This window comes from Hypanus sabinus, chromosome 16 (assembly GCF_030144855.1).
Source record: "Hypanus sabinus isolate sHypSab1 chromosome 16, sHypSab1.hap1, whole genome shotgun sequence".
Taxonomy (NCBI): Eukaryota; Metazoa; Chordata; class Chondrichthyes; order Myliobatiformes; family Dasyatidae; genus Hypanus; species Hypanus sabinus.
The window spans coordinates 52,603,658-52,626,515 of NC_082721.1; the positions used below are offsets into that span (position 1 = coordinate 52,603,658).

General features: G+C 43.1%; 1 protein-coding gene across 4 annotated transcripts in view; it reads left to right on the forward strand.

The window, feature by feature from the left end:
- Positions 1–22,858, forward strand: part of LOC132406301 (A-kinase anchor protein 2-like) — a 60,286-nt gene that overhangs the window by 4,640 nt on the left and 32,788 nt on the right. Inside the window, exon 2 of one of the 4 annotated variants that reach the window (XM_059991773.1) lies at positions 9,186–9,293. The exons of the other annotated variants lie outside the window; for them this stretch is intronic. The gene's annotated coding sequence lies outside the window, so the exon portion shown is untranslated. The remainder of the gene's footprint in view (positions 1–9,185; positions 9,294–22,858) is intronic. 4 annotated transcript variants of the gene reach the window in all.

A 22,858-nucleotide genomic window follows, 5' to 3' on the forward strand; every position in this document is an offset into this window, starting at 1 on the left:
GCCTGTGTCACATGACATTGAGTATAAGAATAGAGTGAGGTGCAAGGTAAATGCGTGGATGAGGGATTGAGGCAGAGAACAGGGATACAGATTTCTGGATCATTGGGATCTCTTTTGGGCAGGCGTAACTTGTACAAAAAGGACAGGCTGCACTTGAATCTGAGGGGGACCAATATCCTGGCAGGGAGGTTTGCTAAGACTATAGGGGAGAGTTACAACTAGAATTGCTTGGGGGTGGAAACTGAGCTGAAGAGATGGAGCAAACACGAGGAAATCTGCAGATGCTGGAAATTCAAACAACAACACACACAAAATGCAGGCCAGGCAGCATCTATAGGGAGAAGCGCTGTCGACGTTTCGGGACCAAACCCTTAGTCAGGACTTCGTCCACCAGCATTTTGTGTGTGTTGTTGAAGAGACGCAGGAAGGGGTTGTTTGTTCACAAATAGAGAAAGTTTGTAGACAGTGTGAAAGGGAGGATAGGTAGGTGATAGAGAAGGGATGCACTCAGACTGATAGTTTGAGATGTGTCTATTTTAATGCGAGGAGTGTTATGAACAAAGCAGATGAGCTTAGAGTGTGGATCGGTACTTGGAGCTATAATGTTGTGGTCATTACAGAGGCAGGAATGGTTACTTAGAGTGTCAGGCGTTAGATGTTTCAGAAAGGACAGGGAGGGAGGTAAAAGTGGTGGGGACGTGGCACTGCTGATCAGAGATAGTGTCATGGCTGAAGAAAAGCAGTAAGTCGTGGAGGGATTGTCTACTGAGTCTCTGTAGGTGGAAGTTAGGAACAGGAAGGAATCAATAACTCTACTGGGTGTTTTTATAGACCATCCAATAGTAACAGGGACATTGAAGAGCAGATAGGGAGAGAGATTCTGGAAAGGTGTAATAATAACAGGGTTGTCGAGGAGGGAAATTTTAATTTCCCAAATAGTGATTAGCATCTCCCTAGAGAAAGGGGTTTAGATGGGGTGGAGTTTGTTAGGTGTGTTCAGGAAGGTTTCTTGACACAATAAGTAGATAAATCTACAAGAGGAGAGGCTGTACTTGATCTGGAATTGGGAAATGAACCTGATTAGGTGTTAAATATCTCAATGGGAGAGAATTTTCGAGATAGTGATCATAATTCTATCTGCTTTACCATAGCATTGGAGTGGGATAGGGACAGACATGTTAGGAAAGTGTTTAATTGGAGTAAGGGGAAATATGAGGCTATCAGGCAGGAACTTGGAAGCATAAATTGGGAGGTGTTCTCAGGGAAATGTACAGCAGAAATGTGGCAAATGTTCAGGGGATATATCTGTGGTGTTCTGCATAGGTATGTTCCAATGAGACAGGGAAAGGATGGTCGAGTACAGGAACCACAGTGTACAAAGGCTGTTGTAAATATAGTCAAGATGAAAAGAAAAGCTTATAAAAGGTTCAAAAACTAGTTAATGACAGAGATCTAGAAGATTACAAGACTAGCAGGAAGGAGCTTAAGAATGAAATTAGGAGAGCCAGAAGAGACCATAAGAAGGCCTTGGTAAGCAGGATTAAGGAAAACCCCAAGGCATTCTACAAGTATGTGAAGAGCAAGAGGATAGAACATGATAGGACCAATCAGATGTGACAGTGGAAAAGTGTGTATGGAACCAGAGGAGATATGAATACTTTGCTTCGGTATTCACTACAGAAAAGGATCTTGGCGATTGTAGGGATGACTTACAGCGGACTGAAAAGCTTGGGTATATAGATAATAAGAAAAAGGATGTGCTGGAGCTTTTGGAAAGCATCAAGTTGGTTAAGTCACCGCGACTGGATGAGTTGTACCTCAGGCTACTGTGGGAGGCAAGGGAGCAGATTGCTGAGCTTCTGGCGATGATCTTTGCATCATCAATGCGGATGGGAGAGGTTGTGAAAGATTGGAGGGTTGCAGATGTTGTTCCTTTATTCAAGAAAGGGAGTAGAGATAGCCCAGGAAATTATAACCCAGTGAGTCTTGCTTCAGTGGTTGGTAAGTTGATGGAAAAGATCCTGAGAGGCAGGATTTTTGAGCATTTGGAGAGGCATAATATGATTAGGAGTAGTCAGCATGGCTTTGTCAAAGGCAGGTTGTGCCTTATGAGCCTGATTGAATTTTTTGAGGATGTGACTAAACACATTGATGAAGGTAGAGCAGTAGATGTAGTGTATATGGATTTCAGCAAGGCATTTGATAAGGTAGCCCATGCAAGGCTCATTGAGAAAGTAAGGAGGCATGGAATCCAAGGGGACATTGCTTTGTGGATCCAGAACTGGCTTACCCACAGAAGGCAAGGAGTGGTTGTAGGTGGGTCATATGCTGCATGGAGGTCAGTGACCAGCGGTGTGTCTCAGGAATCTGTTCTGGGACTCCTTCTCTTTGTGATTTTTATAAATGACCTGAATGAGGAAGTGGAGTGATGGGTTATTAAATTTGCTGATGACAAAGGTTGGGGGTGTTGTGGATAGTGTGGAGGGCTGTCAGAGGTTACAGCAGGACATTGATAGGATGTAAAACTGGGCTGAGAAGTGGCAAATGGAGTTCAACCCAAATAAGTGTGAGGTGGTTCATTTTGTTTGGTCAAATATAATGGAAGAATATAGTATTAATGGTAAGACTCTTGACAGTGTGGAAGATCAGTGGGATCTTGGGGTCTGAGTCCATAGGGAACTCAAAGCTGCTATGCTGGTTGACTCTGTAGTTAAAAAGTCATATGGTGCATTGGCTTTCATCAACCATGGGATTAAGTTTGGGAGCCAAGATGTAATGTTGCAGCTATAGAGGACCCTGGTCAGACTCCACCTGGAGTTTTGTACTCAGTTCTGGTCACCTCACTACAAGAAGGATGTGGAAACCATTGAAAGGGTGCAGAGGAGATTTACAAGGATGTTGCCTGAATTGGGGAGCATACCTTATGAGAATATTTTGAGTGAATTTGACCTTTTCTCCTTGGAGTGATGGAGGTTAAGAAGTGACCTAATAGAACTGTATAAGATGATGAGAGGCACTGATCATGTGAATAGTCAGTTTTTTTCCCAGGGCTGAAATGGCAAACGCAAGAGGGCACAGTTTTAAGGTGCTTGGAAGTAGGTACAGAGGAGATGTCAGGGGTAAGTTTTTTTATGCGGAGAGTGGTGAGTGCATGGAATGGGCTGCCAGCGGCGGTGATGAAGGCGGATACGATAGGATTTTTTAAGAGACTCCCTGACAGGTACATGGAGCTCAGAGAAATAGAGGGTTATGGGTAACCCTAGGTAATTTCTATAGTAAATACATATTAGGCACAGAATTGTGGGCCAAAGGGCCTGTATTGTGCTGTAGGTTTTTTATGTTTCTACAATCTTCTTTCAGCCATGGCTCAGTGATGCCCAGAATGTCATACCTGCCAATCTCAAACTGCACTACAAGATCATCTACCTCATTCCATTTACTGCATGCATTCAAATAAGGCACCTACAGTCCTGTTTTCAACACCCTTTTTGATTTTACCCCCATGTTACACTTCAGCTCATCCCACTGACTGCCACTTTGTCCTATCCTCCTCGCCTGTCCTTCCTCACAGTCTCACTGCATATTGAATCTGCTTGTATACCAACTGCTGCATCCTCAGCCCTATCATTCCGATTCCCATTTCCAATTAGTTTAAACCAGGGGTTCCCAACCTGTGGTCTAAGGATCTCAGTTAATGGCAGAGGACTATGGCATAAAAAAGGTTAGGAACCCTGGGTTAAACCTTCCTCGATGGCTCTAGCAATCCAGTTGGTGCTCCAATGGTTCAGGTGTAACATGTCCTTCTTGTAAAGGTCATATGTTCTCCAGAAGAGATCCCAATAATCCTGAAATCTGAAACCCTGTTCCCTGCACCTGTAATCCTATTTCTGTCCTGTCTAGCTCATGGTTCTAGGAGTAATCCAGAGATTACTACTTTGGAAGTCCTGCCCTTCCGTCTCTTCCCTGACTCCCTATATTCACTGCACATGACCTCTTTCCCCCTTTCTACCTTCATTGGTGCCAATGTGCACCACAACCTCTGACAGATCACCCTCCTTCAAGAATCTTCTGCAGCTGCTCTGAAACATTTTGGACCTTAGCACCTGGGAGGCAGGTCTCTTTCATGGCCACAGGATCTGCTGTGCATGGCCCTACCTATCGAGTCTCCCCTATCACTTTCACTCTGCTTGACTTTACCCTTCACTGCTGAGGCTCAGAGCTGGCCGCAATGTCACTGTCCTGGCTGCTGCTGCTGTTCTCTGATAGGTCATTCCGCCCCCCCAACAGTATTCAAAGGAGTATATTTGTTGCTGAGAGGAATCAGAAACGGTATCAGGTTTATTATCACTGGCATGTGACGTGAAATTTGTTAACTTAGCAGCAGCTGTTCAATGCAATACACAATCTAGCAGAGAGAGAGAGAAAATAATAATAATAGATAAAATAAAACATAATAAATAAACAAGTAAATCAATTATGTATATTGAACAGATAATTTTTTAAAATGTACCAAAACAGAAATACTGTGTATTTAAAAAAAAAAGTGAGGTAGTGTCCAAAGCTTCAAAGTCCATTTAGGAATCAGATGGCAGAGGGGAAGAAGCTATTCCTGAATCACTGTGTGTGCGCGCCTTCGGGCTTCTGTATCTCCTACCTGATGGTAACAGTGAGAAAAGGGCATGCCCTGGGTGCTGGAGGTCCTAATAACGGACACTGCCTTTCTGAGACACTGCTTCCCAAAGATGTCCTGGGTACATTGTAGGCTAGGACCCAAGATGGATTTGATTAGATTTACAACCTTCTGCAGCTTCTTTTGGTCCTGTGCAGTAGCCCCTCCATACCAGGCAGTGATGCAGCCTGTCAGAATGCTCTCCATGGTGCAACTATAGAAGTTTTTGAGTGTATTTGTTGACATGCCAAATCTCTTCAAACTCCTAATAAAGTATAGCCGCTGTCTTGCCTTCTTTATGAATACATCAATATGCTGAGACCAGGTTAGATCCTCAGAGATCTTCACACCCAGGAACTTGAAGCCGCTCACTCCCTCCACTTCAGATCCCTCTATGAGGAATGGTATGTGTTCCTTCATCTTATCCTTCCTGAAGTCCACAATCAGCTCTTTTGTCTTACTGATGTTGAGTGCCAGGCTGTTGCTACGGCACTATTCCACTAGTTGACATATCTCACTCCTGTACGCTCCCTCGTCATCACCTGAGGTTCTACCAACAATAGTTGTATCGTCAGCAAATTTATAGATGGTATTTGAGCTTTGCCTAGCCACACAGTCATATGTATACAGAGAGTAGAGCAGTGGGCTAAGTACACACCCCTGAGGTGTGCCAGTGTTGATCACAGGGGAACCCTGCACTGACTGCTTACTCCCCTGATGGTCACCCATCTACTAATCTAATCTACTATCTGAAGCCTATCTGGGTTTGACCACCTCAGTAAAAGTCTTTTAATTTTTCTGCCTCCCAAATGGTCCTGAGTGCATCCAGCTCCACTTTCTTGACCTTGCCGGTCAGGAGCTGAAATTGAGTGCACTTTCCTGCAGATGTAGTCATCTGGGAGACTATAAGATACCTTGAAATTCTACATCTCACAGGAGGAGCCTGAACTACCATCCTGCACACACTTGTCAAACTTAAGTACTCGATGGTGACTTCCGCCAGAAATACATACCTTAGATTCTTCTTCCTGTTCCTTGGGAAGTAAAATAAATAGGGCAAGTAAGTGGGAACTTCAGCACCTGAAAGTCAAACACTGATCAGAATCTGGTTTAATATCTTTGGCACCTGTCATGAAATTTGTTGTTTTGTGGCAGCAGAACAGTGCAGTACTTAATAAAAATTATAAATTACAATAAGAAAATATAAAAGAATGTAATTGAGTAAGTAGTAAAAAAAAAAGCAAAAAAAAGAAAAAAGTAGTGAGGTAGCATTCATGGTTTCATTGTCCACTCAGAAATCTGATGGTGGAGGGGAAGAAGCAGTTCCTAAAACATTGAGTATGTGTCTTCAGGCTCCTGTACTTCCTCCTTGATGGTAGCAATGAGAAGAGAGCATGCCTGGGTGATGGGGGTCCTTAATGATGGAAGCAGCCTTTCTGAGCTGACTGAGTTAGAACTTTCTGTAGCTCTTTCTGATCTTGTGCAGTGGCTCTTCCATACCAAAATGTGATGCGACCAGTTGCAGTGCTCTGCACAGTACACGTGTAGAAATTTGCAAGTTTTTTTTTTCTGACGTACTCCTGCTGAAACTCCTAATGAAATTTAGCTGCTGTTGTGCCTCATTTGTAATTGCATCAATATGCTAGACCCTGGATAGATCCTCAGAGATGTTGACACCCAGTAACTTAAAACTGCTCACACTTTCCACTGCTGATCCCTCAATGAGGATTGGTGTGTGTTCCCTCGACTTCTGCTTCCTGAAGCCCACAATAAATTCTTGGTCTTAATGACATTGAGTGCAAGGTTGTTGCAACAAGTGCTCAAGCAGCTGATATGTCTGAATCTTATCCTCTTCTGATATTCTGCCACACAGCTGCCTGTATCGAGAGAGTAGAGGGTTAAGCACACATCCTTCAGGTGGATGAAGGGTCTTGGCCTGAAACGTCGACAGTGCTTCTCCTTATAGATGCTACCTGGCCTGCTGTGTTGCACCAGCATTTTGTGTGTGTTGTTCCTTCAGGTGTGCTAGTTTTGACTGTCAGCGAGGAGGTTATTTCTGATCCACACTGACTGTGGTCTCCTGGTGAGGAAGTGAAGGATCCAGTAGCAGAAGGAGGTACGGAGGCCTGGGTTTTGGAGCTTGTTGATTAGTACTGAGGGTATGATTGTGTTGAATGCTAGCCGTAAGCAGTAAGCGGCAGCCTGATGTAGGTATTGCTATTGTCGAGTGGAGAGTCAGTGAGTTTGCATCTGCCAGAGACCAATTGTGATTGGCAAATTGTAGTGGATCCAGGTCCTTGCTTAGACAGGAGTTGTTGATTCTGGTCATGACCAACTGCTCAAAGAACTTCATCACAGTAGATGTGAGTGCAACTGGGTGATAGTCAATGAGGCAGCTCACCCTGCTTTTCTTGGGGGATTGGTATGATTGTTGTAGGTGGGAGCCTCAGCAGTTTGAAGATGTCCTTCAACACTCCACCAGTTGCTTGGCACAGGTTTTCAGTGCCCTTCCAGGACCTGTCACCATGAGAGGGATCACCCTCTTGAAAGATGTTCTGATGTCATCCTCCAGAACAGAGGTCACAGGGTAACCAGATGCTGAGGGATTCACACAGATATAATTTTATTCTCACTTTCAAAGCGTGCACAGAAGGCATTGAGCTCACCTGGGAGTGAAGCATCACAGCCATTCATGATGTCTTATAGGAAGTAAGGGCCTACAAACCCTGCTACCACTGACATGCATGTGATTCTGTCTCTATTTTCATTCAGAATTGTTTTTCACTCTTAAAGTCAAGTTTATTGTCATTTAACTATATACATATATATAACATATATACCCGTATAACGTATATAGAAATGAGGCAACATTTCTCCGAACCAGGGTGTCACACACAGTAGCACACATAACACACAATAACTTAAGAAGGGAAGAGCATTAATTTTAAATATTGTAAGGTATGATGCATACTAACCAGTGACACTGTGGAATATGATGTGGCCGGGGGGGGAAGAAACTGTCTCTCATCCTGACCGTTCTCTTCTTTATGCATCGTTGTCTCCTTCCTGATGGTAGAAAGTTGAAGAGGACGCTGGATGGATGGATCAGTGGGATCCTTAATAAGACAAAGGGCCCTGCGTATGCAACACTTCTGATAAATGTCCCCAGTGGATGGTAGGGAGAGTCCCTATGTTCCTCTCAGCCGTTCTCATGGCCCTTTGTAGGAACTTCTGGTCCAATGCTCAACTGCTACCATACCAGATGGATGTACAATTTGTCAGGATACTCTCAATGGTGCTCTTGTAAAGCACAATTTAAATGGTGAGGGTGGTGGAGAAAGCCTTGCTTGCCTGAATCTCCTTAGGAAGTGGAGACGCTGCTTTCTTGTTCAAGGTGGTGAGGTCATCCAAGATGTGAACTCTCAGAAACTTGGTACATTCAATTCTCTCTACGGAGGAGCGATGTAGTCGCAGAAGGGGATGTCTTGTCTGCGCCCTCCTGAAGTCTACAATGATTTCCTTTGTCTTCTCCATATTCAGACTTAGCTTGTTGTTCTCACACCAATCCACCAGCCCCTCCACTTCCTCTCTATACTCTGTCTCGTCATCATTCTTGATAAGGCCAACCACTATGGTGTCATTTGTAAAGTTGATGACACGGGTTGAACTGTAACAAAGTCATGTGTCAGCAGCGGGCTGAGCACACAGCCTTGGGGAGCACCGGTGCTCAGCCTACTGGGACTAGAGACATTGCTGCCCACACACTGACTGGCTTTACTGTTAAGAAGTCCAGGATCCAATTGCAGAGGGAGATGTTGAGACCCAGCAAGGACAGCTTCCTCACCAGTTTCTGGAGTATGATGATGTTGAATGCTGGACTGAAGTCTATTAATACCTCTGGCTTATGAGACCCCATTTTCCAGGAGGGACAGGACAGAGAAGAGAGCAGAGGCTATGGCATCATCAGTAGATTAATTTGAGAGATAAGCAAACTGGGAATTGTCCAATGTAGCCATGAGAAAAGCTTTAATGTGCTCCATGACCACCAGCTCAAAGCATTTCATAATGGGTGATGTTAATACAACCGGGCGATAGTCATTTAGGCAGGTTACTGTCGCCTTCTTTGGCACTGGAATGATGGTTGCAACATTGAAAACTAAGGGAACAATGGACTATTCCAAAGAGATGTTGAATATATCTGTCAGCTGGGCTGCACAGTCTTTCAGATCCCGACCTGCTATATTACCTGTGCAGCTTTGTGTGGGTTGATTCTGGCCAGGGTCTTCCCAGACAATGTGTCTGCTCTCCTGGGGGACGGGTGCCTTAGTTGTCAGGACTATGTTCTGTGCATCAAGCCAGACATTCAGCCTCTCAGGGAGTGAAGCATCCTGGTCACTGATGCGCAGTGTAGACTTGTAGTCTGTAATCTCTGAATTCACTGTGCCTTGTGTCTCTGGTATTGCAGCAGTGGCTGTAAATTCTCTGAGAATGCTCCCATTTTGTCTTCTGAAAATAGCCCTCCAGAGCTTGGACCTGGACTTCTTGTATGGTTCTGGAACACCAATTTTGAATGCCGCAGATCTAGCCCTCAGCAGACAATGAATCTCCACGGCTTTTGGTTTGGGTATGTTCAATATGTTTTTGAAGGCACACTCTCATCCATACAGGTCTTGGTGAATTTGCTGACAACTGTAGTGTATTCATTCAGATTTGAAGATGAATTCCTGAATGTTGTCTAGTCCACTGACTAAGCAGTCCTGTAAGCGTTCCTCCGTCTCTCTTGACCTCACCTTTCTTGGTCCTCATCACTGCTGCTGCGGTCTTTAGTCTCTACTTGTAGAGCTACTACTAGAAGAATAGCCAGGTGATCAGACTGTCCAAACTGTTGTCGAGGGATGACATGTAAGCATTTTTGGTGGTGCTGTATCAGTGGTCAAGTGTGTTGGCTCCTCTAGTTCCCCAGGTGATAAGTTGGTGGTATTCCATCTGAGATTTCTTCAAGCTGGCCTGGTTGAGAACCCCTGTAATAGAGAAGGCATCAGTGTATGCTGTTTCATGACTGCTCAACATGGTGCTCAGCTCCTCCAGTGCCTGACAACAGCAACTTGACAATAACTTCAGCATTACACTGTGATGGAGGTGCAGTACAATAACAGGAAGGTAGCTCTGAGGCTATTGTTGACACATGTTGTCCAAGTCCCAAGGAAAAGAAATCAAAACAACAGATTACCACCTTGAAAGTACAATTCCATGATATTTCACAGGAGCAATATCAAACCAAATTTGACTGCAAGTCACCTAGAGGTGTACCAAAAGTATTTAGAAGGAGAAAAGTAAAGGAAGGACATTGGCTTTGATCTTCCTGCTGCCTGGTCTGGATATCTGACAGCAGTCTGAGGTTTGAGTTGGTGGTGGCAGTGAGGAAATATTAGGAGCAGCACCTTCACTGTGATGACAATGCAAGGTGGCAGCAGTGGTAGATGCGATCGATCCTTCAGCAAGAGATGAGATTTTGCAGCAGATTTGGAAGGTCAGGCTGTTGTGGATGGTCTTGGCTGGAGGGATGAGCGTGAATGTGGTCTGATCCAGTTATACTGCGAATGTTATGGTTAAGTGCTTCAGTCATTGAGAAAAGTAGGGAAAGACAGTTGCCTTTCTCTTGTTCATAAAAGATGGCAGTAATATAAAATCTTCTGTCCTTTTAGTGTGTAAGCAATTGGATATTTAGCGTGTAAGCAATTGGATCTTTAGCGTGCATACACTGGGTTCCACAATATATATGCTAAAGTTATAGTGGATCCTGGACAGAGGCAAAGCTACCAGGTCAAAGTAGTTTAAATTTCTTTTGCAGGATGATTAAAACTTCCTCTGGACACCATTATGATGTTAGCAACATGAGCTATAACTGAGCTAAAATTGGCACTATTTTAACTTGTGTTTAAGAACTGCAAACACTAAAGTCAATAACTGTGTTATTGACTTTTTCTAGTCTGGAATCCTTCATCCAAACCAGGTCAGAGAGAAAAGGAGCTAGTTTTCAGTAGGAAAAAGGTGGGGCAGAATAGGCGGAACAAGGGAAATATCTCTGATAGGCTGAGAGTAAATGAATTAATGTAGCAGGTAGAGGAACAGATTAGGACCAGATTATACTTCTCTCTTTGTATAAAATCATTGTGGATCAGTGAATCCCTTCAAAATACAGAAGGGAAGGAAGGGCAATATGCATCCAGAGCTGACATTTTATAACCGATGGCAGAAATTGCAAAGGATTAGCCATTGAATGTGGAGAAAGTACCACTGTAAACCAGAGATCAATGGCTGTCTGCCACCTGTGAGAAACACGGTTACCTTGGGCTGGTTACATAAAATACTGTGAACTCCTGAACAGCAGATCTCAGTCTGTGTAAATGCCCTGAGCTTAGCACAGTTGATTGACATTTTTGGCAGCTCTTCATTCACCAATATGCAGCTAAAAGAAAGAGCTTTGTATTTCTTTAGTGTTTAATCAAGTTTCTCAGGACACTTCCAAGTATTTCACAGACAATGAATTCCCTTCAAAATGCAGTCATATCTGCAGCAAAGTGCACAGGGAAACAGACATCAATGATTCTGATTGAATCAGGCGCAACAGAAGACTCCCATTCATATGCACTTTTGAAGAATTCCTCCATGTCCACCAAAGTCAAGTACTTCCTCATATTACCTGTACCTTATGTCCTAACCTGTGTTCCAGATCCTTGAAATATCAGCTACAGTAACTGGAATAGTTCCTGTCTATTAGCCCAGTCTAAATTTCTATGATCCTACACATCTCTATCAAATTTCCTCAAACTTCCTTTGGTCCCCGGAGAGCAATCACAACTTTTCCAGTGAACTGCCCAGGCTATCCTTAGTTCCTCTAGTTGTCTATGGAAGTAATGTTTATCCACTGATAATTTCATTTCTCAGAGGAATTTTCCATTGGTTGAAAATTATAAATTATTTTAGATGTCCATTTTTGTTTGATTATCACAATACCTTTTGATCTACCTCATTCAACTGGTCAGCATTCAAATGGTGGGCTGAGTGGCCTGTTTCTCTGCAGATGACTCACTACATTGACCTGTTTTTTTTAATAATTGCCTTTGTTTGAACTGAAGATTCTGACTTCAAATGGTCATATAAACATCTACAGTCCTGGGTTGGAGATCAGTCCCAATCTGGCAACACCTACACCCGTAACTTGGTTATGGGTTGTGATATTGCCATAGTATGGAGACTAACAAGGCAATAAAAAGTCCAGTTGATTTTGTATGAGGCATAGATATAATGGACAGCAAGCACCTTGGTCCCAGGCTGGCAAAGGTCAATACCAAAGGACATCTGTTTAGGGTGAGTAGAGGAAAGTCTAGGAAAGAAGTAAGAGGTAAATGTTTTACACAGGGATGGTATAAGATATAGGAGCAGAAGTAGGCCATTTGGCTCATTGAGTCTGCTCTGCCACTCAATCATGGGCTGGTCCAATTCTTCCAGTCATCCCCACTACCCTGCCTTCTCCCCATACCCTTTGATGTCCTGGATAATCAAGAACCTATCTATTTCTGCCTTAAATGTACCCAACAACCTGGCCTCCACAGCCACTCATGGCAACAAATTCCACAGATTTACCACCCTCTGACTAAAGTAATTTCTCTGCATCTCAGTTCTAAAGGGACATCCTTCAATCCTGAAGTCATGCCCACTTGTCCTAGAATCCCCTACCATGGGAAATAACTTTTCTATATCTAATCTGTTCAGGTCTTTTAACATTTGGAATGTTTCTATGAGATTCCCCCCACCCCCCCATTCTCCTGAACACCAGGGAATACAGCCCAAGAGCTATCAGACGTTCCTCATACAGTAACCCTTTCATTCCTGAAATCATTCCCGTGAATCTTTTCTGAACTCTTTCCAATGTTAGTATATCCTTTTTAAAATAAGGAGCCAGAAACTGCACACAAGTGTGGTCTCACGAGTGCTTTATAGAGCCTCAACATCATATCCCTGCTCCTGTATTCTATACCTCTAGAAATGAATGCCAGCATTGCATTTGCCTTCTTCACAACAGACTCAACCTGGAGGGTAACCATTAAGGTATCTTGCACAAGGACTCCCAAGTCCCTTTGCATCTCTGCATTTTGAATTCTCTCTACATCTAAATAATAGTCCGCCCATTTATTTCTTCCGCCAAAGTGCATGACCGTACACTTTCATTTGCCACTTCTTTGTCCATTCCCCTAAACTATCTTAGTCTCTCTGTAGGCTCTCTGTTTCCTCAACACTACCCGCTCCTCCACCTATTTTTGTATCATTGGTAAATTTAGACTCAAATCCATTAACCCTATAGCCCAAATCATTGACATACATCGTAAAAAGCAGCGGTCCCAACACCAACACCTGTGGAACTCCACTGGTAACTGGCAGCCAGCCAGAATAGGATCCCTTTATTCCCACTCTCTGTTTTCTGCTAATCAGCCAATGCTCCACCCACACTAGTAACCTCCCTGTAATTCCATGGACTCTTATCTTGCTAAGCTGCCTCATGTGCGGCACCTTGTCAAAGGCCTTCTGAAAATCCAAGTACAACACATCTACTACAACTCCTTTGTCTACCCTGCTTGTAATTCCCTCAGAAAATTGCAGTAGGATAGTCGGGCAGGATCTTCCTTTCAGGGACATTAGGGACATTTAAGATACATTTAGTTAGGCACATGGATGTAACAGAAATGGAGGGTTGTGGGTTGTATAGGAGGGAAGGCATAGATTGATCGCAGAGTTAGTTCATATAGATTGGCAGGACATCATGGGCTAAAGGGCCTGTACTGTTCTACGTTCCAGATCTCGGGAGGGATTCACCTAATCTCCAGTCAGGTTAACAATCTTGTTAGCACTAATGTAAAGCTTTTACCTGATTTGTTTGTTAGTTTAGCCTTTTAATTTCTTTATTTCTAATTATTGGTGATTTAAAAGCCTCTTCCAATCCCGTGCATTGGAGCCTGCAGACCAGGTGGTGATGCAACCAGTCAGAATGCTCTCCACCGTACGTCTGTAGATATTTGTAAAAGTCTTTGTGACAGACTGGAGGGGCTGAGTGGCCCTGCAGTGCGAGGGGCTGAGGCCAGTGGAGCCTGTTAAGGGAACACAAAATTATGAGTGATGTAGATAGGGTGGATTGTTGGAAACTCTGCTCCAGAGCAGAGACATCAAAAAGTACACAGCTTGTGTTTAAGATACGAGTTAGAGGGAATCTGAGGAAAAACCTTTTCACCCAGGGGATGCTGTGCACTGTCTGGGTGGGTGACAGAGGAAGAGACTCCAACAGTATTTAACACATTATCCGTATAAGCACTTGAATCAGCAGTGTGTAGAGGGACTATGGAGTAAATGTAGGCAAGTGTGATTAGAGTAGGCAGGTGCTTGATGGCCAGCACAGGCATGGCGGGCTGATGTGCCTATGTCAAGTCAAGTCAGGTCACTTTTATTGTCATTTCACCCATAACTGCTGGTACAGTACATAGTAAAAATGAGACAATGTTTTTCAGGACCATGGTGTTACATGACACAGTGCAAAAACTAGACTGAACTACGTAAAAAAACAACACAGAGAGAAAAAAAACAACACTAGACTACAGACCTACCCAGGACTGCATAAGCTGCACAAAACAGTGCAGGTATTACAATTAAATAATAAACAGGACGATAGGGCAGTAAGGTGTCAGTCCAGGCTCTGGGTATTGAGGAGTCTGATAGCTAGGGGAAAGAAACTGGTCAATGGAGCACGAATGCTTCAGTGCCCTTTCCTAAATGGCAGAAGAGTTATATGAGGGGTGAGTGGGGTCCTTCATAATGCTGTTTCTTTTCCGGATGCAGTGTGTAGTGTAAATGTCCATGATGGCGGGAAGAGAGACCCTGATGATTTTCTCAGCTGACCTCACTATTCGCTGCAGGGTCTTGCGATCTGAGATGGTGCAATTTCCGAACCAGGTAGTGATACAGCTGCTCAGGATACTCTCAATACAACCCCTGTAGAATGTGATGAGGGTGGGGGGTGGGAGATGGACTTTCCTCAGCCTTCTCAGAGAGTAGAGACGCTGCTGGGCTTTCTTTGCTACGGAGCTGGTGTTGAGGGACCAGGTGAGATTCTCCGCCAGGTGAACACCGAGAAATTTGGTACTCTTAACGATCTCTACCGAGGAGCCGTTGATGGTCAGTGGGGAGTGGTCGCTCCGTGCCCTCCTGAAGTCAACAACATCCCTTTTGTTTTGTTCACATTCAGAGACAGGTTGTTGGCTCTGCACCAGTCCGTTAGCCGCTGCACCTCCTCTCTGTAAGCTGATTCATTCTGTGTACTGCAATAACCCCTGACTCTCATAATATTTCCTTGTTGGTTCCTCAACATTTTTTTTCAGTGATTAATCTCTGAAGTGTACTCATAAGCTCCTACTCCAGGCTACTGGAATCAAACTATTGAGCCTGATCTGCTTTAGATTTGACTTGCATTGCTTTAGATTCCCAGCACCTGCAGAATTTCTCCTGTTGACTCTCTGCAAGACTCCATTTATTACAAATATCCACTACCTCCAAAGAGTCCTGGACAGAAACAGGACCTTTGGCCCATCTCATCTCCACTGACCAAGTACCTTCCTGAGCTCATGCCACTTCCCTGTGTTTGGTCCATATGCCTTTTGAACCTTTTCTATCCATGAACCTCTCTAAATGTCTTTTAAATGTAATTATGCCCACCTCTACCACTTCTTCTGGCAGCTCTTTCCACATACCTACTACACTCTGTGTGAAAAAACTTGCACTCTCAGGTCCCATTTAAATCTTTCTCCCACTCACCTTAAATCTGTGCCCTTTAGTGTGACACTCCCCTGCTCTGACAGTATGACTGTGACCTTATCTATGCCTCTTATAAACCTCATCTCTCATCTTCCTTCACTCCAGCAAAGACAGCCTTAACCTATCCAGTCTCACCTTCAGTCCTGGCATTATTCTTGTGATGTCCTCTGAGCCCTCTCTGGCTTACTGACATCCTTTTTATAGTGTGAGAACAGAACTACGATCAATACTCCAAGCATGGTCTCACCAGTAATTTATACAGCCTTTGCCACTTAAAACCCCAGGCTTCAGGTCATTGGGTCTGGGATTTGCTGTTTTTTCGTCCTGGTATTTTTCTGATACCTTTTTAACCAATGCTAATTTATTTTAACTTACTTACTTTAGACCTGTAGTTCTTCCATAATTCTCTGAAAATTTCTGTGCCTCATTTTGTAAAAACAAACACAAAATTTCTGTTATTTTCCATACTTCCCAATATAATTCCTCTTGCTTCAATCTGTAAGGGATCCATATTCATACTAATCCATAGAAAGTCTTGCAATTTGCCTTTAATTTTGTTAAATTTACCTTGTATTCTGCTTTCCTTGGCTGAATTCTGACTTCCTGCTTTTGTTTTGAAACATTGATCTTCTCATTTTTTTTCTAATTAGATCTTTAACTTCTTTTAATATCCATGACTAGATAATTTTCCTGTTTGTTTTTTTTCTTAAAAGGAATATTACTGTGAAATGTGTTTTAAATTTTATCCATTGTTGATTAACTATACCTTTTTAACATTGCATCCCAATCAAGTATAGTCAGCTGATTCCTTCTGCCTTTGTAATTTGTTTTATTTCCCCAATTAAAAAATGTCAAGGAATTGCATCACCTAAGCCCTGGATTTATGTTCTATAAGACTGTAAGATATAGGAGCAGAAATAGGCTGTTTGGCCCATTGAGCTCCACCGTTCAATCAATTCTTTCAGTCATCCCCACTCCCGTTTTCACCCCGTATCCTTTGATGCCCTGGCTAATCAAGAACCTATCTATCTCAGCCTTAAATACACCAAATAACTTGGCCTCCACAGCTGCTCATGGTAACAAATTCCACAGATTTACCACCTTCTGACTAAAGTAATTTCTCTGCATCTCAGTTCTAAAAGGACATCCTTCAATCCTGAAGTCATGCCCACTTGTTCTAGAATCCCCTACCATGGGAAATAACTTTGTTGTATCTAATCTGTTCAGACCTTTTTAAATTTGTAATGTTTCTATGAGATCCCCCCTTATTCTCCTGAATTTCAGGGAATACAGCCCAAGAACTACCAGACATTCCTCATACAGTAACCCTTTCATTCCTGGAATCATTCTCGTGAATCTTCTCTGAACCCTCTCCAATGTCAATATATCCTTTCTAAAATAAGGAGCCCAAAACTGTACGCACAGTTACTTGTGCTACAACTGAACATTGTTTTAACCCAGAAAAAGATCTCATTTGCCATCACTTCTGGATGAAATCATACTGATGTGAAATTGCATTGAGGATTTCCTTGAGATTGTGACATGATTTTTGTATCAGGAATGTGTGGGGTGGTATCATTCCCCCTGCAATACTCCTGTTGATACTTTTCAGGAGCCTGGACCAGGGAACTCAAACAGGTAGACAGGTCTTCACAATGCAGCACTGATCTGAGAAGCATTTACTTGGGAAGGTACCCCCCCCCCCCAAAGCCTTTGTGACTCTGACTCCCCCCCAAGCCTTTGTGACACTGACTTCATAATATCCACACCCCCAGTCTTTGTGACGTCAACCCCCCCAAGCCCTTGTGATGCTGACCCCCCTCCCCAAGCCTTTATGACAGGCTGACCCCCCCACCCACCAAGCCTTTTGCACCTCCCTTTGCAGCTGAAATTTGATGTGGTGGGGCAGCAAACCACAGGGTGGTTGACCCAGACCCCTGCATTGCTCCTACAGTATGGTTTGTCGACCACTTGTCCACACTGAATGCAGCAGCACCTCAAGCTGAACCACTTGGCTCTACATTTAATAGGTTGGTACCATCTGGCTCAATGTCCCCGCTCATTTTGTTGGATTTTTTTTTACAAAGATGACATTATCCTTAATCTTCTCCCCTTCCCTTTGATACAGAAAATGGGTGCCAGTGCAGTAAGTAATCAGCAGTTGCACAACCTCAGTAAATGAGCAAGTGGAATAGTTTAGCTTTGCCCTGTGCTAGTTTAGACTGTTACTGGCCTGCACTGTGTGCAATTTATGGGCGGCTGGTGGAGTGCATACCATTAGCCAATGACATGTTTTGGATGACAATATTCCTGGAACTCTGTTTATCAGAGGTGTACATAGTCCAGTGCTGACACCCTCACCCTGTAGATTACACGTAATAGTTAAACTTGGTCTTTGAGCTGCCTGACATCTCTGCAACAGTATGATTAAAATGCCCCTGAATTTTCCAAACTATATTAGTAGATTTACAATCAACAATATAATTTCCTCATGAGATTGGAATGTATTTCTCACTGATCTTTGTTCTGTATTGGAGATTTATTGGGAAGTCAAAAGATATTTTTTTCAAATATATCAAAAGATTATCATTTTGCTTCAGTTCTGAGAGAGTGTTGATTTGCTATCAGATACCACTTGTCCGTTCCACTAACATTTCTTCACATAGGCATCTAACTGAGTGCCTGTGTAGACTTTCAACACAAAATGTAGTGTATCACACAATGTTTAGTCAGTAAGAGGCTCTAAGTTTTAAATACAATACCCACAGTTCATGAGGACATCTTGTTTATTTACCTATTCAAACCACACCGATTCCAGCAACCCCCAAGTTAACCCTAGCCTAACTATGGGACAGTTTACAATGACCAGTACGTCTGTGGGAGGAAAGCAGAGCATCCAGAGGAATCCCACACAATCACAGGGAGAATGTGCAAACTCCTTACAGACAGTGGCTCTGATGTCAATGTTGGTGTCTACCATGTGACAAGTATGCCTGCACACACACTCGTACACCCAGAGTCTGCCAGAATGAGGCAGAATAAGTGGGTCACAACATTAACATCTTGCCCATACCACCTTCTAAAGATGAACATGTGTCCAGTAGAATACTGGATAACAGATCAATACCAATAAAAGGGTTGGTTCCCACTCCTGAATGCCAAGTGACTGAACCTTTTTGACCAGCTTCCCATATGGGAGCTTGTCAAATGTCTTACTAAAGTCTATGAGACATTAGCTACTGCCTTGACCTTCATCCGCTTTTCCTGGTATCTTCCTTGAAAAATTCTATAAGATTGGTTAGACATGATCTACCATGCATGAAGCTATGCTGACTGTCCTTTATCAGTCCATGGCTATCCAAATACTTACATATCCGGTGCCTTAGAATACCTTCCAATAACTTTCCCACAACTGATGTTAGACTCACTGGCCTATAACTTCCTGGTTTCCGTTTAGAGCCTTTTTTCAAATAGCAGAGCAACACTGCATATCCTGCAACCCTCGGGTACCTCTCCTGTTGCTAAGGATGTCTTAAATATCTCAGCTAGGGCCCTGGAAATTTCTGCACTTGCCTCCTGTAAGGTTTGAGGGAACATCTTATCAGGCCCTGGGGAGAAAATGCCTCCTCCTCTGTAATCTGTACAGGGTGCATGAAGTTGATGGCACAGTTGAAGTTGATCTCCTCCTTCCCCCCCCCCCCCCGCCATATGTTTTGGCTCCACATCTGGTCTTCCAGAGGAACAATTTTGTCCTTTGCAATCCTTTTGCTCTTAACATATCTGTAGAATCCCTTAGGATTCTCTTTCACCTTGTCTGCTAGAGCAACTTCATACCTTCTTGCCTAACTTTTCTCTTGCATTTCTTATATCCCATAAGCACCTAATTTGTTCCCTATTGCCTATACCTGCTATGCACCTCCTTCCCTACACCTGTTATCTTTACCTTTTATTCTGACGGGCACAGGAAAGCTACGTACTCTCAAAATTTGGATTTTGAAGGCCTCCCACTTTCCAAGTAAGTTTGCCAGAAAACAGTGTGTCCCAATCAACACATGACAGATCATTTCTGATACTATCAAAATTGGCCTTTCTCCAATTTACAACCTCAACCCACAGACCAGACCTATCTCTTTGAATATTTACTTTGAAATTAATGGCATTGTGGATGCAAAGTGTTCTCCTACACAAGCTTCTGTCACCTGCTCTGTCTCATTGCCTAATAGCAGATCCAGTATCGCATGCTCTCCCTTTGAGACTTCTGCATACTGATATGGAAACTTTCCTGAACACAATTGACAAACTCTGTCCCATCTTGTCCTTTTACAGTATAGTGTGCAAACATCGCAAGTAATTCGAAGTGTTAATATAATGTTATTCTTTAGTATGAGTGGAACTGAATACAAAAGAAGCAACATTGTTCTTAAGTTATATTGCGCATTGGAGAGACTGTGTACACTGCACTTAAGGAAGAAGTTAATGTGTTGGGAAGTCATTCTGAATTATGAGACTAATACTTATGGTTGTTTTATAGTTTTATTTAGAGATACAGTGTAGAATTGGTCGTTCCAGCCCTTCAAACTTCTTCGCCTAGCAACTCCAGATTTAACCCTAGCCTTATCAGAAAACAATTTACAATGACAAATCAACCCACTAACCGGTCTGTCTTTGGACTGTGGGTGAAAACCAGAGGGCCGGAGAAAACCCGGGGAGGGTCCTCTATGGGAAGGATGTACAGACTCCTTGAAATTGAACTCTGAACTCCAAACTCCGAAGCCCCAAGCTGTAATAGCACTACATTAACCTATACACTGCTAAGCAGAGGTTGAAAAGGCTGGACCTACCCAGTGGAGTTTAGAAGAGTGTGCAGGAACAAATGAAGCAGATCTTGAGAGATCCAGATTGTGGATATGGAGAGAATGTTAACTCAGTGTGAGAATCTAGAACGAGGGGGTCACTGGATAGATGATTACCCATTTGGATTGGTGTGGATTCCTTTGCACAGTCTACCACTGAAGAGCAAAGGAAAGGCTTTCTGCCCTAGGTTTCGGATGTCCCTGTAGTTCCAAGTGCTTCTCCTTGCTGTGAACTGACTACTTAACCCTTTAACCCAAACAAACATATTTGCCTGAAAAATGGTCAAGTATTAACTTTTTAACTGAATGCTTAACTATTTTCCAGGCAAGTATGTTTGGGATGATTTTCCACAGTTTTGTCAGAATCAGGTTTAATATCACTGGCATATGCCATGAAATTTGTAGTCTTACAGTAGCAATAGATTATGATATATAATAAAAAGACTAAATTACAATAAGAAAATATATATAAAATTAAATAAATAGAGTAACAAGAGAGCAAAATAAAGAAAAAAAAAGTAGTGAAGTAGTGTATATGGGTTCATTGTCCATTCAGAAATGGGGTGGATGGAAAGAAGCTTTTCCTAAAACATTGAGTGTGTGTCTTTGAGCCAAATCATCAACCGTACTCTTTTCATAGATGCTGCCTGGCCTCCAGCATTGTGTGCATGTTTCCTGGTCATCTTCCTTGATTGCAACAATGAGAAGAGGGCATGTCCTGGACAACAGATGTCCTTAATGATAGATGTGGCCTTTTTGAGGCATCACCTTTTGAAGATGTCCTGGATGCTGGGAAGGCGAATGCCCATGATGGAGCTGACTGTTTACAACTTTCTGCAGCTTTTTCCAATCCTCTGCAGTGCCCTCTCCCCTCCATACTTGATGCAATACTTGATGCATCAATGATGCAATCAGTTAGACACTCTCTATGTACATCTATAGAAATTTACTAGACATACCAGTTTCCTCAGACTCCTAATGAAGTACAGCTGCTGGCATTCCTTCTTGATAATGGCATCAATATGTTAGGCCCAGGATAGGTTTTTAGAGATGTGGACACCCAGCAATCCTTTCCACTGCTGATTCCTCAATGTTCCCTTGACTTCCCTTCCTAAAGTCCATAATCAATTCCTTGGTATTACTGACATTGAGTGAAAGGTTTTGGTATGACACCACTCAACTAACTGATCCATCCCACTCCTGTATGCCTCCCTGTCACCATCTGAAATTATGCCAACAATAGATGTGTCATTGGCAAATGTGTAGATGGTACTTGACCTGTGCATAGCCATGCAGTTATGGGTGTAGAGAGAGTACAGCAGAGGGCTAAGCACACATCCTTGAGCTATGTCAGTGTTGATTGTCAGCAAGGAGGAGATATTATTTCTAATTTGCACTGACTGGGGTCTCCTGACGGGGAAGTCAGGGATCCAGTTGCAGAGGGAGGTACAGATTGATTAGTACTGAGGGAGTTGAACACTCAATAAACACCAGCCTGAGATCGGTATTACTATTGTCCATGTGTTTCAAGGCCAAGTGGGGAGCCAGTGAAATTGATTCCACTGTGGACTTATTGTGGCAATGGTAGTAATTGACAGGGAATGAGTCTGGCTGGAGAAGGGAGCGCCTTTTTTTTAGTTAATCACAGTTTCAGCTGGTTAAGGTCACTTCTGGAGACCCATTTTGGGATGAAGTAATTGAATATGTGGATCTGGGATAATTTAAAGTATTTATTTGTTTAGCGATACAGCATGGTAACAGGCCCTTCTGGCCCAATAAACCGGTGCCGCCTAATTGTACCTATATGACTAACCTACTAATCCATACATCTTTGTGATGTGAGAGGAAAACTGGAGCACCCAGAGGAGACACTTGTGGTCACAGGAAGAACATAGAAGCTCCTTGCAGACAGTGGCAGGATTGAACCTAGTCATATGGACAACAGAGAGGTGGCCTCATCTGCTGACATGCTTTGGGACCAGATGAGTTGAGCATTATGGTTCCCAGGACACTGCCTTGGTTTCCAGACCATGACAGCAGCACCCTCCACTTCCATGGCAGAACTAAGGCATTGGTCACGAGAAGCTACACCCCATTGGCCCCATATATACACCGAGAGCAAACACAATGCATGAACTTATAGAATTATAAAGTATTCCTCCACATTGTCTACCATGTGTCCAGGTTCTGAGAAAACTGGAAGCTTCTTCCATTTAAGTTAAGTCATTCCTGTACATTATAAAATGCATGGGACAATTCTAAACCTTGTGCAACTGGTAATGGTATTGGCTTATTACTGTCATATGTAGCAAGGCAGAGTGAACAACCTACCTTGCATGCTGTCCATACAGATCAAATCATTACACAGTGCTTTGAGGTAGTACAAGATAAAACAAAGACAATGCAGAATAGAGTGTAACAGCTACAGAGAAAGTGCAATGCAGGTAGATAATAAGGTCAAGATCACAATGAAGTA